General features: G+C 37.9%; 1 protein-coding gene across 2 annotated transcripts in view; it reads left to right on the top strand.

Annotated features, from left to right (window-relative positions):
• The window catches only part of LSAMP (limbic system associated membrane protein), a 644,842-nt gene that overhangs the window by 406,356 nt on the left and 225,183 nt on the right, over nucleotides 1–13,303 (top strand). The gene's annotated exons all lie outside the window — the stretch shown is intronic.

The raw sequence follows: 13,303 nt of genomic DNA, 5'->3' as shown, positions 1-13,303 counted from the left end.
AATCGGGCTGGGAGTGGCTTCTGGCCAACCCTGGATGCCCATCTGTTTCACCCCTCACTCTCTAGAATGGCAAAGGGGAAAAGAAGATTGGATGGGGATGTGTCCAGTCAGAGTGCAAGGTGGTCTAGATTTATAGGCATACAATAGCAGCTATTGGTTGATAAGTTGATGCATACTGGGAACAGCAGAGGAAAGTGAATTTGCTAAGGAGATATGTGTGGCTGGTTAGGTCAATCTCACCTCACTCTGTCTGTTACTGTGTAGCTTTAAAAGGTTGCTGTGTGGTCTTACAGACCAGAAAAATCTATCATTATTATTATTATTATTATTATTATTTAATCAGTGTAGACAAACTCTAGGACTTAGTGCCAAGATCCATCCATTATATGGAGACAATTCTAGATGTCAAGTTCTGACTTGAGGGCAGAAAATAGCAGATACTTATAGCAATAATATTTGCCTTGTAGGGGCGCCTCCACAATAAACACAGAGGCATAGCTGGAAGAAAGGCCACAACTTTATTAATTGCAAGCAGCAAAAAACAGCATAGGGTTGGCCCATAGCATGAGGTCAGGATCTGGCAAAATCGACCAACACCCGGTTGCTCGATACCCAAGGCCTGCACCTGGCCTGCCGTCAGGAAGACCAAGGGGCTATGGACCACCGGATAGCAACCAGCCGATTGTATTTCCACCAGCCCCTAATCACTGGGACACGTAAAACGTAATGGCCGCCGCAATGGCCATACGTAACCGCTCAGCGTACCCAGGTCCCTAAGGACGCCCACTCCAGTGCTCCGCAGCCCTGGAGACCATCCAACCCAGATCCTAGCCTATGCTGCCGCCCCTGTTGTGACTAGCAACACCAACCCAAGGGAGGGAGGGTGGGGAGCTGAGCGAAAATAGCCCCGATCACTGGGCCATGAGGCCTTAAATAGGCCAGGTCCAGGGCGGGGCCAAGCAAGGTCGCTCCCCCCCCCCCTAGGCAGCACCAATCAGCTGCCTTGGATGACCGGAAGGAGCGACCAACAAGAAGCCCTCCAGACCGGCAAGAGCAGCCCCCCGGAAGTTCCTCCTCTGGCCCTGCCTGCAGCCAATCAGAGGCCTTGGTCGCCCCCACAAAGCATTCTGGGGCGCGCCAAGGCCCAAACTAGCCCCAAAATCATTGGAGCTCCCGCCAGCGGCAATGCAGCTGCCGGGTGATCCCAGCAGTTGTTCTTTGCCACTGCAACTGCCCTTTATTCTGAAATAGCAAATCTTAGATCCTGTCAGTGAATAAAGTGGAAAGTAAAGTTAGCAAATAATATTTAACAAATATTTCCCTTCTAAAACCCCAAAAGCAACATATTCAAGCTTGAAAAAAAGTGTTGGGTATATTTTTTTAATCAGAAAAGTGTTTGATCCAGACTGAAGTTGCCATATTTCCTGATTGCATTATGTTGTAAGTAAAGAAACCTAATTAAATATGGTTAAATAAAGATACTGGCTTTAGTTAAGAACAGTTTCTGGATTCTGTTTGCAGATCTCTATAGCATTTATAGAAAAGAGAAGATGTAGACCCTTTCTGCCCTTCTTCCATCAATGTAGAACTCCTTTAAAACTACTAAAAGGATTTTGGTTTGCTGTGAGATACAGGCCAGTCCTCTTTTCCTCTTCTAATCAGGAAACTAAATGATCTCACTTCAAAGGTGCTCTTTGAAGAATGCCTACTTGATTACTGAGTGTGAATGGGAGGGAAGCTAATAAAATATTTACACAGATAGGCCCAAGCTTTCAGATGCGTTATCTTAACTTTTTCAAAGGTTCAAGGTTATTAAGTCTGAAAAGGGTTTGGCTTTGCACCTCCTCTGCTCCTGTGAAGTATTTGCTACACATTTCCATGTAGATTAAAAGCCAGATGACTTTATTGTAGTCTATGATACAGGGCAGTGCTTTAAATCAGGCTGAGTTGGCTGACAATGGGCAGTTCAGTGCCTTAAAGCACAACTGGTACTTAGAGAGTGCTGCTGAGGCACCCACATTTCTTCATCCACCACCTCCTTAAACCAAGAAGAATAGATGTGTACACTGAGCCCTTGACTGTCAGCACTGATGAAGCTAGGTCTGTTAAACTATTTGCATGCTAAAATTTAAAAAGAGCCCCGTAGAAGGATCCATCCCAGAGGGACGAACACTAAAGCTGGATTAACTTCAAATGGCCAGTATAGTGGCTTTGAGAGGCCTTTCAAATAAATACTAATGTGGTTTCTCTATTTAATTTAACACATGCACACAATGTTTGAGGATCAGATCTGGCCCTAACTAAAACAGAGTGAGCTGACTACCTCAGATACCAGAAAGAGAAGAGCAGTCTATTTGGAACTGCCCTAACTAGCAGCTTCTGTGTTTGGTTGGGGACCACTAACCTATACAAAAACACAAAATGCATAGATTTGCTTCAGCAGTCTGCAGAACTTCATTTCCCAGCAAGCCTGTTGCTCCAATTGACTACGTGTGGTACATTGCACTTGAGAAAATTTTATATCTGTTGAGTGCAGAAACAGGAGCAGAGATAGACAATATGGCATTTCCCCTCAGTGACCCATTAATTACTTTTATATTATGGGAAGATTCTTGAGAAGGAAAGGTGTTCTCCTTTTGCTCCTTTGAGCATTCATTCAGCTGCCAACAGTGTACTGCCAGCGGTTCTAGCACAGTGAACAGTGGTTTTTTTTACTATATATACTCCCCAGGGGTAAGATAGCTGAGTGTGTCAACCACCTCAGGCAGCAGACTTTAGATTTCATGAAAAGGACACTAATTTTTGCTTATGATGTTGCATTTTAGTTTTCTGGTATGTGGAGACATTCTTTTGAGATTTTATGCCTCAAGGATCAGTTTGGCAGGCTGTGCATCTTGACTTTCCGTAGATCATAAAATACAATTTTTTGCTCTGCTTCCACAGCAAAATGGGTTGGGCTAACCCTTGCAAAAGTCAATGAATAGGACATATGCCATTATATTTGATAGGCAGGTTATACTACAATGGCATATGTCCTATTCATTGACTTTTGCAAATGTTATCAGATAACATTTGGCTCCTACATTTTTCAGGTGGAGAATATAGTGGGAATGCCAACTTAAATTGCAGTTCACTTTGGAATTCAGGCACTTTGAAACCTTGGACAGCTTCAAATGGATATCAATCTGAAGGCTTTCACATAAACTGGGCTACTTGTTGCTTCAGCAGCAGTCTGTGGTTCTTCCATGCTCCAGCAGGAGGGCTAGACTAAGAATGATTCTCATCTCTGCTTTTATTGTATGCATCCTTATTACCTGAGCAGAAGGAGTTTCATCCCAGTTGACAGGTGGCTATCCTCTAGAACTACATCAAGAGCCATTTCACCTCTTTGCAGCTTTTGGAAAGGTGAGGTGGCAACATTCTCTCTACTAGATGAAATGGAGCCATCTGTGATTTGGCTCTTCCTCTCCATGAACTGTCTATTGTTGACAGCCATTTCATCTGGATGTAACAGATGAAGATATAAGATAGCAATGACTGTTTCAAGAGCCTGGCTAGGATCAATTGTCATTTGGCTTATCCACAACCATCCATGGCTGTTCTACTTTGTTATTCCATAACTTCATTGTGTAACAGTTTAAAACAGCCAGTAGTTTCCTATGATTATTTTCTCTTCCCTTCTTCTTTCTTTCCTATCTTACCTCATGTCTGATAAATTGTAACATGCAAATCACCATGGATGTTAATAATAAATAAATAAATAAATAAAACTTTTATTTATATCCTACTTTTCTGTGACAAGACAATCAAAGCGGCTTACAACACAATAAAATCCACATTTACAAAATTATATCCCAAATTTCCCCCCTTAAAACAGGATTAAACAAGTTACTATTAAAACATCTATTAAAAACACAATAAAAAATACAGCGAGGACAGAGCGGTGGGCTGATACATGATGTGAGGGGCAGTCATTCTTCAGGTAAAAGCAGTATATAAAATTACATGTTTATGACATAATATATATACTTGACTCATGTAGAAGTTGAGGGCAAGTTTTGGGGTCAAAATTATGGATTTTGCTATGACCCATGGATAGGTCAAGGATAAAACTTAGGAGCATGAAGCAAAGAAAAACAATGTCAAAGAACTTACAAAATTCTAGCAGACATATCTCTTTGTGCTTACTCTTAAGGCAGGATGGATGAGAGAGTAAAGGGAGTCAGTGCTTCCAGGATAGATTATACTCTTGATTTTCACCAAGGGATGGTTCCTTCTTTTAAATAAGAGTTATGATACAGTACTTACACTGGACCCATGGATAAGTTGATTCAGCTTTTTAGGGTCAATTTTTTGACCTAACTCTCTAGACTTATGCATGAGTGACCCTAAGGTGAATTTATCATTAGGATTTTCTTGGCAAAATTTGTTCCCCTGGATTTGCCATTGCCTTCATCTGAGGGTGAGAGTGTTTGATTTGTCCAGGGTCACCCAATGAGATTCCAAGAGTGGGAATTCCAACCCTGATCTCCTAGAATCCTCGTTCAACGCACAGACAACTCCACCAAACTGGGTCTACTACAATTTTATTTCTACTGAAAGCTTTCTTTTTCTTTATAGCAGGGGTGGGAATCATGCAGTCCTCCAGATGTGGTTGGCCTGTTAAGTCCCAGCTTTCCTCAATACTGTCTGTGCAGGTTAGGGTGGCTGGAACTTGCAATCCAACCACTTCTGGAGAGCTGTATGATTCCAACCCTTGCTTTAAAATATAATTTTAAAATAGATAGCTGCAACGTTAATTATGCAGCTATAAAACCGCTGAACATTTCCCACTGAGACCTAACTTTGACAGTTGCCACTCATATATCCCTGTGAGCAGATTTCAACCATCATCTCCTTAAAAAGAGAGGAAGCTATTGTTGCTAAATTAAAGCGGATGCTTATGTGGCACTTTGCATCTTCAAAGTGAGTCAGAGACATTAACATGCTTTGCCCTAAAGGGCTTGAGAGTTTGCTTTAGATTGCTACCCATGTGGACAGAAATGGCATCATGCAGTTTCTTGTTACAGGTGTAAAGAGCAGTGATTAGTCGGCAGTGTAGAGAGGAGGAAATTAGCCACTCAGTCCTATTTACCAGTTCAACCCTCTCCTTAAATCCCCTCTCTTCTGTCCTCACACTCCTCTCATTCACTGTAACTTAACAATGACTAATGAGGCCAATTTGCTGCCAATTAGTTGCCCTAGGAAAGGACTGCTAATTGTAGCAGGCAAAGTGTCAGCTCCAAAATGTTCAAGGTGTAGCCACGCATGTGATGGCCAGAATGCCCCCTCCCTTTAATCTTCACCTGGGGGTTGATTAGTTTCTTTGTATTTGTTGCAAAATGTTGTTAATTAGGAGCCAGGGACAAGGAAATTACAACCCTCCGGGCTTAATTGGGAAACTCCTGCAGAGCCTTTTTATGGCTATAAACTCCCTCCTTTTTCAAGTGGAAGTTTAATGGTTTACTCTTCACCCTTACAGTTGAAGACTAGGAAGTACTAGCTTTCTCCATTTTCCTATTCAAGGACTGGCAATCTTGCAACCACAAAAAGGATGGCAAATAGCAAAAATCTCTATTTGTAGTTTGGTTAGGGAACAGGGTGTGAATTAACAAGTTTGGGTTTGGGAGACATTAATTTGAAAAAGTACATTCCTTGATGACTCATGACTGAGCTAAGTGTCAAATGACTCATTTGAAAACTATTGTGTTTGAGCTGATATGAAAGATCTAACAATTATGTTTTCATTTGCAATGACTCATTCCCACAAGTAATTATTGTAATTAATTATGATAAACATGCATGTGTAAGCCAGCCCCATTATCTCTGGAAAAGAAAAACAGCAAAATACTGCAAGTAAAGGTTTCAGCCAATGGAATGGCCAAAGTCAGTTCACAGAATGTGGGCAAAACCAAGGGTCCTCCCTTCCTTTACTTAGCCTCTTACTTTCCCTCCCATTTTTCTCTTTGCCACTGTCCAGACATAAGAGAAAGATGACAGTGACAAAGGCAGAAGAGGAATAGAAGACAAATGAAATCGTATGGGAGCCTGGGCAGAGGGAGGAAACGGGTAATTTAAAAGTATAAGAGGGGTTGAACCATCCGGAGCAATCATCCATTAAGAGTAGATGATTGAAATGTTTGTGGAAAAAGAAAGGAAGCAGCAGAGGTACCAATGTTTGGAGTACATGTGGAGTATCCATCTTGTGAGGCTGAGAGTATGTGACTTGCCTGAGGTCACCCAGTGGTTTTCCATGGCCTATCAGGGATTTGAACCTTGGCCTCCAAAGTCATTGTCCAATGCTCAAACAACTATACCACACTTGTGTAGCAATGTGGCAGGAGGATGGCAATGGCAACCCCCTTCTGAAGAAACTTGCCAACCAAACCCTATGATAAGGTTCATCTTAGGGTCTCCATATGTTTTAAATAACTTGAAGGCACACAACAACAACAATAACAACAACAATGAGGAGCATTCAGCTTGGTGTTAATTTGCCAGTTGTTGCATTTGTGGTAAAGCAGGAACTGCCAAAAGAACCATTCAGAATGTAATATCCTTGTTGAGAAAGGACATGTGTCTTAGAGCCTCTACAGACCAGCGTTATACGATGAAGTAGGAGTGTTACCCCCCCCCACCATGCTGGCATCATGTTATGTGCCCAAACACACTGTGGGGGGCATCACGGTGCTCTGATGGTGCAGCATTTAAATGCACTGTGCCAAAGGCCATGAAGCTGCTGCCACGGCTAGGGCACCCTTTCCGTGGCACGAAAAGGAACCACTTTTTGTGACTTCTTTTTGCGCCACAGAAAGGACCAGATCGGGGCTGTGGTGTGTAGTTGCCGCAGTCCCAATCCAGTGAGGAAAGGGGCGGCTGCAGGCTGCTCCAAAGGACCCCTGTTGATCTCCTAAGATCAGCTATTTTGCCTGTATGCATTTTTTAAGATGTTTGCTTCCACTCCTTTGTTGCAAGTGATGTCAGTGCTTAAGAAACATGTTAATGTTTTGTAGAGACAGATCTCTTGCCTTCATCCATCTGAAGAGCAATCCTCATTGCATGAGGGTATTTTAGTATGTTTTCATGTCTCATTCTTTTCATCAGTTACATCAACATGAGTTCTTCCTGTCATGAAAATGGAAGCTTGAAAAATCACTAGGGTTAGATGTGAAACAGAACAGATTGTCTGTATGTTTATGTAGAGTGCTGTAAACAGACTCTTACTATTATTCTGTGCTCAATTACATGCATATGAACAGCAGGTTGCCCAGCTTCTGCCTCACAATTGTGACACAACATAGCAAGTAATTTTTCTCTAATGTTAAAGCACACCTGAATAACCTGCGCTGTATTTTGGGGTCCTCATATTTTCATATCTCATAGTATTTTATTGAGAAAGTGATCACCATTCAGGAACACTAGGTCAGCTTTCTAGGAAAAAAGGAATATGTCCTGAGGCATGTGGATATCCTGGTAAAGAAGACAATCAAATCTAAATGTGTGAATTAAGTGTTCCTTCCTTCTCCCAACTAATTCACATTTCCTCTGGCAACTTGAAACAAAGGACCTTCTCACACCCAAAGCAGTAAACAAGTCTCTCAGCCTACTCCTTATTGTATTCTCAGCCTTGTCTCATCTCAGGGATATCCTAATGCAATCACTATGTTGTCTCACTAAAATTAAAGCTGTCATCCAGTCTTGAATCCCATTGTTGATTCCTGGAGAAAGACACTCAGCCCTTGTTGTCTGACCAGATATCCCAATGCTTTGGGGTAATTTTATTTTATTTTATTTTATTTTATTAAGATATAAATTTTTTTATTTAGAATAGAATAGTACAACATAAAAGAGATAAAGAAGAATTTTCCCATAACCTAATATAAATCCAACATTTAACATACAAAAACAAAGACATAAACACATATTTACATTAGATCTCTCATATTATACACCTTCTAGTTATTACTTCCTTTACATTTGGCTAATACCGCGCATTACAAGCTATTTATTTATTCCTGGTCTATAACTCGTTCTATCATTTTCACATGGTGCTTCCCAAAAAATAATAATAATTAAAAAAAATTAACAATATTAACAATTTCAACATAAAAGAAAAGTGAAAACAAAAAGAAAATGTCAACTAAAGTTATTTCTTGGAACGTAAAAGGAATTAACTCTAAATATAAACGAAATATAATTTTCCATCAACTTGAGAAACTTAAAGGAGACATAATTTGTATTCAAGAAACTAAGATCAAAACAGAAGAAAAAAGATATTTAAGGAATCCCAAACTTGGAATTTGTTATACATCAACAGCTAATAAGAGTAAAAAAGGGATTGCATTATATATTAATAAAAAATATAACTCCAGAGAAATATTTGCGGATAAAGACGGAACCTTTCTGGCGGTGGAAGTAAAATTAAGGAGCTTAGCTTTCCTCGCAATTGGAATTTATGCACCTCAGGAAAATAAAGAGAACTACTTCTTAAACATACATAAAAAAATCCAAGATTTGGCATATGATAATATTTTGTTATTAGGAGATTTCAATGCAGTGATAGACCCTAAAATAGATAGGAGATCAGTAACCGGGAAAAATATTAAAAAAACTCAAAGAAAACTACCAAAAACCTTCTTTGCAATGATGGAAGATTTAGATCTCAAGGATGTATGGAGACATAAACATGGAAAAACAAAAGATTACACTTTTTTTTCAGAAACACATAATTCATTTTCAAGAATTGACTTATTTTTAGCTTCAAAGCTTTTACTTCCATATATTCATTCAACAGACATCCTTGGAAAACCAATGTCAGACCATAATCCAATTGTGATGAATATACAGGAGAAAAAATTAACATACTCATGGAGACTAAACCCGGATCTTTTGAATGATGAGAAAAAAACAAATAGAGTGAAAGAGGAATTGAAATGGTATTTTAAAGAGAATATGACAGAGAACCTATCAATGAACACAATATGGGATGCAAGCAAAGCTGTGGCTAGAGGAATACTTATTAAGATCAATGCAGAACAAAGGAAAAAGGAAAAATTAGAAGAAGCTAACCTACAGAACAAATTGAAACAAAAAGAACAGGAATGGAAAGCAAAAGGGGATAAAAAATTAAAACTAGAAGTAGAAATAATACAAGAGAAGTTGAAAGCATTATCTATTAAGCAAATAGCGGCCAAAATACGGAAAGTTAAGCAATTAAATTTTGAAAATGGGAATAAAGCAGGGAAACTTCTAGCGCAAAAGCTTAAAAAATATAAAGAAAAGAAAATGATTAATATGATAAATCATAAAGGGAAACAATACACCGCACAAAGTGAAATCGTAGAAAAATTTACAAGCTACTATGAAGAATTATATGATGATAAGACGGAAATAGAATATAAGAAAACCAAAACTGTTGAATACTTGAACAAACAGAATATTAAGCATATAGAGGACTTCCAAAAAGAGAATCTTAATAAAGAAATTACAACAACAGAGATTTTAGAAGCGATTCAGAAGCAAAAATTGGGGAAAGCTCCAGGCCCCGATGGTTTATCAACAATATATTATAAAAAATTAAAAGAAGTATTAATAGAACCACTTAAACAAACATTTAATGAAATACAAAATAACGGTATACCAGAAACCTGGAAAGATGCATTAATAACAATAATCCCGAAAGGTGACAAAAATACTTCTGAATTAAGGAATTATAGACCCATATCCCTCACCAATGTAGACTATAAAATTTTTACGACAATCCTATCTGAAAGGCTGAAGAAAATCTTAGTGAACTATATACATAAAGATCAAAATGGTTTTTTACCTGGAAGACAAGGCCAAAATAATATAAGAACACTTATTAACGTATTAGAACATTATGAACAACACAATGATAAGAAATTAGCGTGTATTATGCTTGATGCAGAAAAGGCCTTTGACCAAATAGACTGGGATTTCCTTTTAGCTGTCATTGTGAAAGTTAACATGGGAGAAAAATTCGAAAGATGGATTAAGTTTATATATAATCAACAAAGGGCATCCCTACTTATAAATGAGGAAATATCTAGGAATTTCAAGATCAGAAGAGGAACGAGGCAGGGATGTCCCCTCTCTTCCTTATTATTCATATTGGTTCTAGAAATATTGGCAAACAAAATAAGAGAAGAAGATAAAATTAGAGGGATTAAGATCCGCAACACGGAGTGTAAACTAAAAATTTTCGCGGATGACATTGTGGTTTTTCTAGATGAACCATTTAACGGAATCAAATATTTGATACAAACTATAGAGGAATTTGGCGTATTAGCTGGATTTAAAATAAATTCTGAAAAAACAACAATTCTTACTAAAAATCTCACAAAAGATGAGGACAAGATACTAAAAGTAATATCAGGATACTCGATTGAAACCAAAATCAAATATTTGGGAATCTACTTTACAAAAAGAAACATAGAACTCTTTCAAAATAATTATATAAAAACATGGAACGAAATAAAAAAAGATTTAATTATTTGGAGCAAATATAATCTATCCTTCCTTGGAAGAATCGCAGCAATAAAAATGAATATTTTGCCAAGGATATTATATTTATTTTGTAATATTCCAGTTATAATAAATGAAAAATACTTCAATTTGTGGCAAAAAAGCAAGAATAAAATGGAAATTACTTACAGAAGATAAAATTAAAGGGGGTTGTAATCTACCAAATTTTAAGCTCTATTATTACGCAGCATGCCTTAATTGGCTAGAAGAATGGTTCAAATTAAGGGATGAAAGTTTATTAGATTTGGAATGTGCCAATTTAAATATGGGAATTCATGCGTATATGTGGTACACAAAGCCCAAAGAAAACAGTATTTTTAATCATCATATGCTGAGAAAATCTTTACTTAAAGTTTGGTATAAAGTGAAAAATCAATTTTACAGTCACATTCCTCAATGGGTTTCCATACAAGAGGCATACTACAAAAGAACCAAATGTGAGAATCAACAATGGGTAAGATATGGAGATTTAATCAATAAAACCACAGAAGGGAAACTTATCATGAAAAAGAAGGAAGAAATAAATATAAATGGAGAAATGCAGGATTGGTTTTTATATAACCAATTAAAAAGCCGCTTTAAAAAAGACAATGAAACAGTTGGGTTGACAACCGATTGTAACGAAATTGACAAAATAATGACTGATAAACAAGGTAAACACATTTCTAAATATTACAAACTATTGAAGGGAAGAGATTTAGAAAATGAATTGATTAAACATAATATGATAAGATGGGCACAGGACACTAAAAAAATAATTAAAATAGAAGAATGGGAAAAATCGTGGAAAGGGACCAACAAATTTACTTTATGCCAAAACTATAAAGAGAATTACCTGAAAATGTTTTATAGGTTATATAACTCCCCAAAAAATCCATCAAATTTACAAATCAGGTAACATCAATTGTTGGAAATGTGGAAGACCGGAAGGGAATTTTTACCACATGTGGTGGCTGTGTACCAAAGCAAGAGATTACTGGCAAATGATCCATAAATTTATAGAAGGCATTCTTAAGATAAACATACCTTTTGAAGCAAATTTGTTTTTGTTGAACATGACCCATAATATCAGAAATGTAAAGGCGAACAGGATTATATTATATATGGTCACCACAGCAAGAATAGCATACGCACAGTATTGGAAAGCAGCAAATAATCCATCAATTGAGGAATGGTTGAGCAAATTATATGAAGCCAGAAATATGGATGTATTATCTGCATTATTAAAAGGAATATCTGAAGAAAATGTGAAAAAGGAATGGAGTGTTTTAGAATTGATTGAGGGGAATGAGTTATTGGATAATTTAAATAAATAAGGTTGATTTAAGCTTTGGGGTAATTTTAAGGTATAAATATGGTTCTGAAACCTAACCTCTGTGCACACAGGGGGCATATACACTCACACCCTGTGTATGTTCTGTGTCTCCCTCTGTCCTCCCAGCCACTCCAGCTTTTAGCAGGCTTCTCACTGGACAGGAAATTACAACTCTATTGCAAACCTTTATAAACTCTGCTATTCCATTTCCATTTTTGGTTAGCTGTATATGCTGTGACTGTTTGAATTGGTATGATTGCACTCTGCATTTTTCTAAATAAAACTTTCTTAATTCATGCAAGACCTGCAGTCCTCCTTAGTTAGTACTAGTATAAACTGGTACACATGTTCCAAACATTACCGAAGCCTCTCGCAAAAGCTCCCCCCGCCCCACACACACATTTGAAGTAACACTGAGGCTGCATCAGTACAGCAGAAATATTCCAGTTTTGTTACTACTTTAACTGCCATGGCTTAGTGCTATGGAATTCTGAGAATTATAGTTTGTTGGGGCACCAGAGTTCTCTAACAGAGAAGTGTCTCCCAATATTACAGTTGATGTCAAACTGGATTATTTCTGACTGTGGATGCTGCCTGACAGTTGGGGGGATACCCCCAGCCCCCCTACCTTTTCTTTGGGTAACACTAGTGAATTGCATTGCATGAGAAACCACTGCAGGAGAAGGGAAGATGATCCTGGGATAGGGGGCACACATGTTTATGTTCATGAGAAAAGAGCTGATGGATACCTATCTTGTCTATTATTTTATAATATTAGGAGCTGGAAAGAAAATAGAAGGTTGCTGGGTTCAATTGCCTGCCCTACCATTAGCATATAATCCATTGGTGAAGGTATCATTGAACTTTTAGGATATTGAATGCAGTTGCATTATTGGAAATTCCAAATATAAACATATTTGTTCCATCTGAAGTGAATTCCCAAATAATGGGGGAGATCTGTGTAGTTCCATCCAGCCTGGAAGTACCATTAAAAACAGAGCCCATATAACAGATATCTGTGCTTAAATCTACCCAGGAAAATTTGCTCCATTGTCCTGTTTATCATACACAGGAGTTATTTTCTGGTTCTCCTCCCTGATGAATCACTAGTTTGATCTCTAGTTTGTTCTTTTTGTCCTTTCAGGATGCCATATTAAATTGTTAGCCTGAATGCCTAGGTTTGCCGTTTTGCAATTTGCAGCCCTGATCCCAGATCTAAGTTATGTTTCTACATTTGGAAGAATGAATGAATGCTTCTTTTCACTCATTCACATCAATGCACATGCAACCATATATCCTTGAGGTGCCATTTAGTACATTGCTAGTAGTACACACACACAAAAGACTAGTTTTGAACTGCTGATAACAAACTATTGACACAATGATATTCTTCTATTTTAAGTG

This window comes from Sceloporus occidentalis, unplaced genomic scaffold (genome assembly GCF_023333645.1).
Source record: "Sceloporus occidentalis isolate IW3139 unplaced genomic scaffold, rSceOcc1.0.p SCAF_2, whole genome shotgun sequence".
Classification (NCBI taxonomy): Eukaryota; Metazoa; Chordata; class Lepidosauria; order Squamata; family Phrynosomatidae; genus Sceloporus; species Sceloporus occidentalis.
Note: the sequence above shows the minus strand (reverse complement) of the source record. Positions and strands in the feature narration are given on the sequence as shown.